Genomic DNA, 6,000 nt, shown 5'->3' on the forward strand with positions numbered 1-6,000 from the left:
TGGATATTGTTGATATACATATCTGTTGAGAATGTGGATATAGCTTTTATGTTTATCTGAATGTGAGATATAGTTTTTATACATATCTGTGGAAATGATGATAGAGCTAGCATGCTTATCTGTTGAAAAAGGGAAAATGAAAAGTAAATGGGACTTGTAAGTCGTTGACATAAATATGTAATTTATGTGATTGTATCAGTGTTGACCAACTATCAATTGCAAATGTTTTAGTCATTGTCCATGGTTGGTTTAGTGTATCTCTACTGGGCTGTGGCTCACCCTATATGGGAATATCATTTTCAGGTACAGGAAGCATGCCACCTCCAAGGACTTAGCTGGGAGGCTAGTGGCGGGCATAGTTTTGTCGTTTTACTTTTGATGTATTATATGTAACTTCAAGCCAAGGGCTTAATGTGTAAACGAGTTAGAACTCTTTGTTGTAACCAAGTGTTAACTTGGAAAGCTGTAAGCCCGTAGGGCATTTTGTTATGAGGTTAACATGTAATATTTAATTAACGGAACTCTAATGAATATAAGAGTGTGGTTAATTTATATGTAAATGCATGTTTTATCTGATGGGTTTATTGTTATTATTTTGAGGGCGTTACAGTGTCTCTTTATTAATGGTTACAACCATTGGTATTGAGTCTCCTTAGCCAAGAGTCACAATGCTTCAAAGCATTGTGTCTTTGAATCTCAAATTCAAACCAAACTAATTCCCAAATTGTTTCTTCCTGCGGGAAGGTTCTATATTACCACCAATTGGGTTATGATTTGGTGTGAGAAAACCAACCATATTATGGTGTGAACACCTCTCACACCTTCAATTTTGACTAAAACAAATATATCATGGCCCAAGTTTACTGAAAAGTCTAGTGTATTACATAGAATTTAAGTAGATGTAGCATTACTCTAACAAACATTCATACATAAATTTGAATTATATTGATCTTTAAATAAATAAATAAAAACATATTTGGATTAATATTATTGCATATGAGGCTCTCAGTGCCAAAATGAGGTTAGTAAGAGCATCTCCAACGTTTCATTAATTTTTTTATTAAATTTGAGTGAAAATTTAATTTGATATGATGCGTAACAATTGTTTCATCAAATCTGGCTAGTCGTTCGGCCTAGAATAAATTTTCATCAAATCTTTCCCAATCTGGGTCGTCGACTGAGTTGACCGGCCGGTTGTCCACCAATCGTCACCTGTGAAATTCGATGAAAGGTTAAATGCTCCCTTAATTTGATGAAAGTTTTGATTTTGCCTTCATTTAATATAAGTTTGATGACACGGTTGGAACCCAAAAAGTAGGCATTTTTCATCAAATTCAAATTTGATGAAATATCTGAGTAAGGGTTGGAGATAGTCAGATATTTCATCAAATTTGAATTTGATGAAAAACATTTACTTTTTGGGTTCGAATCGTATCATCAAACTCATATCAAATGAAGGCAAAACCAAAACTTTCATCAAATCAAGGGAGTGTCTAACTTTTCATCAAATTTTGTAGGTGACGGTTGGTGGACGATTGGGTGGACGACTGGCCGGTCAGCTAGGTGGACGACCTTCCAGACAACCAGGTGGACGACAAGATTAGGAAAGATTTGATGAAAATTTACTTTAAGCCGAACGACCGGCTGGATGGCCAATCAAATTTAATGAAACGATTGGAGCTCATCATATCAAATCAAATTTTTACTCAAATTTAATGAAAATTTTGATGATGCTCTAAGATCATTCATTGAAGACAAAAGTTTTTTAGTGTGGTCTTTGGCACAATCTATTGGAGATTCGACAGTTAAAACCACGTAGATTTAAAAAGCTCTAAGATGGAGGGTACTTATGAACACCTAGAAGCTAACAACTTCGAGAAAACTATAAGGAAAGAAGATAACCTGGTTTGTAGCACCAAGAAAATCAAAAGCACTACAAATTTCGGTTTAATTTGGAAGGATGCACGGGAGAGTAACCTAGCTTACTACAAAAAATAAATTAGTAAATACATAAAATGAAACAGAGTCATTTCAAAATACAGTAGAGGCACATTAGTGAGGGATTACAATAGTAACCCCAAATTTGTCCTATCAACAGAGAAGAATTGACCACCTGTCAGTCAGCCACAATTAATCTTACTATTATTGTTTTATTGTGCAAAAAAGTAGAAGTATAAAGTGGTAATCAGGCACGCATATTGCAGATAATTTTTAAGGAATGTTGACGTGGCATGATGAGTGTGTCAATGAGGTGGCATGATGATGTATCAAATGGAGGGTCAGAAGAGTTACCCATTGCAGCCATTTGAAAGTTAGTTGCTTAGATCAAGGAGTCAAGATCAAGTCAAACACAAAATCTGCAAAGTGGTTCCTATCAAATATGAGGTATGGATAATGTCGAGGAAATCATGGCATATTGAGAAATTATGGGCTTGTTGAGGAAATCGTGGGCTTAGATTATATCTCTTGCTCTCATGTAGCTGAGCCTATAAATAGGCCAAGATAGATACAAAGAAAAAAATAATCTAAACCACTCACAATTCGTGAATATCCAATTAGGAGTAGTTAAATTAGCAATTTTAGGAGTAGATTAGTGATAGCTTTTTCCAACTCCCATTTCTTTTCTTCTGTCGATTATTGTATTTTTCAATTCTTTGTTCTTATTTAAGTTCATGCAACTTGTAGCAAGTGACAATTTATTTGAATAATACATATTATGTTATGTTTATTCTTTATTTAATTGCCTTCAAGGAAGTCTTTAACCTGTTTAAGGTATAAAACTCAATCACAAGTCTGATCTTTTTTGGTGTTTGTGTCAAAATTAATTTAAGTTAATCACTGTTCATTAGGCATAAACTAAATTTTTACAAACACATATCCTAGAAATAACAAACATGTAAAAATTAACTATTTGTCAATTACCTAATAAGACTAACATGGATGAGGGCCAGAGACTAAGCCTGCATGAAAGGCGCAAAAATAATTGCAAAACAACAAATGAAATTTTAAAAATCATTATTTTGATAGAGAAAGAGAAAGAGAAAGAGAAAGAGAGGTGTAAAGAATATTTTTGTTATAGAGATGAAGCAATGGAGACGTGTGAGAGAAAAATTTATATGAAAGCAGTGAGAGATTTAGAACGTAAGCTTTATTTTAGGAAGAGATTTAGTAAGCTTTATTGTGGGAACTAATTCCCCGAATCATAGGTGTAATTTGTCAAGTAAACTTTAACAATTTGAATCCCAAAATTATACGTGACCATTCCGTTAATGTTTTGTTGTGTACAAATTTAATTTTTAAATTCTAATTTTTAGTAGCCAATGTATATTTAAAAAAATAATAATAAAAAAATCAACATAATTGCCAATTATTAATTGGGTTGAAGTTTTGGAATTCCTAGAGCCCTAATTGTTAGAAAGGTCCTTTTACTTTATATATAGTACTAGTAACAAACTCGTGCTATGCACGGAATGAAAGTTCGTATCGTTTTAATAAATAATTTATTGTATTTATTTGAACTATATAAAGAAATTTCTATTAATTCAAAAATAGTTAAATAATCTTAAACCAACTATTAAAATTTCATTGTTAAAAGAATGCCAAATTTCATTAAGGGATATTTTGTTATCAACGTTTTGTATTGATTGGGTAAATTATCTGCTAAGTATATTTGGTATAGAGGTTTCAACTGAGCTAGGGTCATATTGAGCTTGAACTACAAAGAAATATGATGTGTCAACTTAACTTTAACATGACATTCGGACTAATATATTCATCCTAAGTTTAACCCTACAAAAATTCTAAATTTTAAGCTCGCTTAATTAACTCAATATATATTGATTATTATTAATTGATTTTTATATATGTTTTTGGCGGTGTCTCAGAGTGGTTTAAATGAATTATACTTTTTAATAATAATTTCTAATGATGCAGTTCGGTCTGCAGGAGATGGGTCGGATAGGATCTGAATGCTCTACGAGTCAATTGGCCTTTGTCTTCCCAGTAGTACCTACGACAAGTCTAGCAGAAAGGTTCCAAAGTGGCGGTGGTTCCTTCGTGAGGACCCTCCAACGATCAAGTTAGTGATGTAGCTAAGAAGAATGAAGAGGCTTAGAGAGAAATGAGAGAATTGAGAGAGTAGTATCAGAAAGTGAGCAAGTAATCCATTACCATATGGCCTTCAGCTTCCCTATATCTCTTGCCAATCATTCCCCTGCCTATTCACACTGTCCTATTGGCCAAAAGTCTATGTCTTACTCATCGCCGGCCATGGCGGTTTCACCACGCCGCAAAGGGAGAGGGCCTTATCACATTTAATGCTTGACAGTCTCATTTAATACTTGGCACGTGGGGCCTAGTGGCTTGTAAGGTTTTTTGTCTGCCATGTGGCCGATTTCCTGCTTGACATGTACCCAATCGGTAATTAGGTCTGATTGCCATGGGCTCTCTAATTGAGCCAACTATTGAGCTTTATGATGATAATTAATCGAATGGTCATTTGAGTGGCCCGCGCAGACTACGGGTTGGCCCCTCCTGAGCCATACCCATCAATTTCAATTTAGACCATTAACAAAATTTCACTATAAATGACTTTTGACCTTTTGACAAATGTTTGAGTTTAAACCCTAAAACACACATATACATGGATATATATTTTCTTATTGTTTATTTTGTTATAAATGTTTTGAAGAAAAAAAAAATGTAAATATGCATAATGTTAAAAATAAATTATTTTAAAAAATATTATTTAGTTCAAAAGCACAGAACTTTGTGCTTTAAAAAAATTGATTAAAGAAAACTAAAAGGGGAATTTTTTTTAAGGTCCCTGGTATTAAGATTTTTACAGCATAAAGGACACTCAATATTTTCATAATGTCTAAGGTCCCTCAAGTTGATCTAGAGAAAATTGGTCCAGAGAAAATTCACATCACAAAGAAATTTCCCACTGTAAATTTCTCTGCTCTCACCTCTCCAAATTTCTCTGCCCTCCATATACTTCCCACTCTCCCAGAGAAATTTCCCTACCTTTCCACAAAATTACATCTCCAGAGAAATTTTAAATTTCTCTGCCTTCCCTGCCTCTCCTAGACTCAACACTCCAGAGAAATTTGAAAATTTCTCTGACTTTATTGGCCTTTAATTGATCAAAATGAATCCAGAGAAAGTTGGTCCAGAGAAAATTCACATCACAGAGAAATTTCCCACTGTAAATTTCTCTGCCCTCACCTTCTCCAAATTTCTTTGCCTTCCATATACTTCCCACTCTCCTAGAGAAATTTCTCTACCTTTCCACAAAATTACATCTCCAGAGAAATTTTAAATTTCTCTGCCTTCCCTGCCTCTCCTGGACTCAACATTCCAGAGAAATTTGAAAATTTCTCTGACTTTACCGGCCTTCAATTGATCAAAATGAATCCAGAGAAATTTAAAAACCTAGAGAAAATTGGTCAAAATGAACCCAGAGAAAATTTTCTCTGGGTTTGATGTGTATATAAGAACCAGTTTGATGTGTATGTGTATATAAGAACCTATTTGGCCACTGAGATATGTATATATTTTGAGCTAATTCTTAAGCTCTTTAATCAGAAGAAGGCTTGGTCTTGGACTTGTAGAGTAGCTTCTTCTTCTTTGAGGTTTGGTTGTTAAATGTGAGCACAACTTTCCCACTTTTCCCAATCTTGAAGCTTCCAGAGACCACAATTTCATCGGCTGGTACAATCTTCCTCGACTTCTGTATAATCACCGTGTATCCGCCTTCAAAACCAGGCACAAATTCAGCTCCACAACACACATCCCATCCAATCACTCTCACTTCCCAAACCAAAGTACAAGCCTGCAAATCCAAGAAAAAAGTTATAATTGCAATTACAAAACATATTTATATATTTCCTAATGATACCCAGAAAAATTAAAGCTCATTTGCACTAATATTGATTGAAATCGGAAAGGCATGGCACCTCGGCGACCTCTGCTTCTTCTACCACTCCGGTCCCAAAGCCC

The sequence above is a fragment of the Camellia sinensis genome, chromosome 11 (assembly GCF_055761805.1).
Source record: "Camellia sinensis isolate YWXY chromosome 11, ASM5576180v1, whole genome shotgun sequence".
Lineage (NCBI taxonomy): Eukaryota > Viridiplantae > Streptophyta > Magnoliopsida > Ericales > Theaceae > Camellia > Camellia sinensis.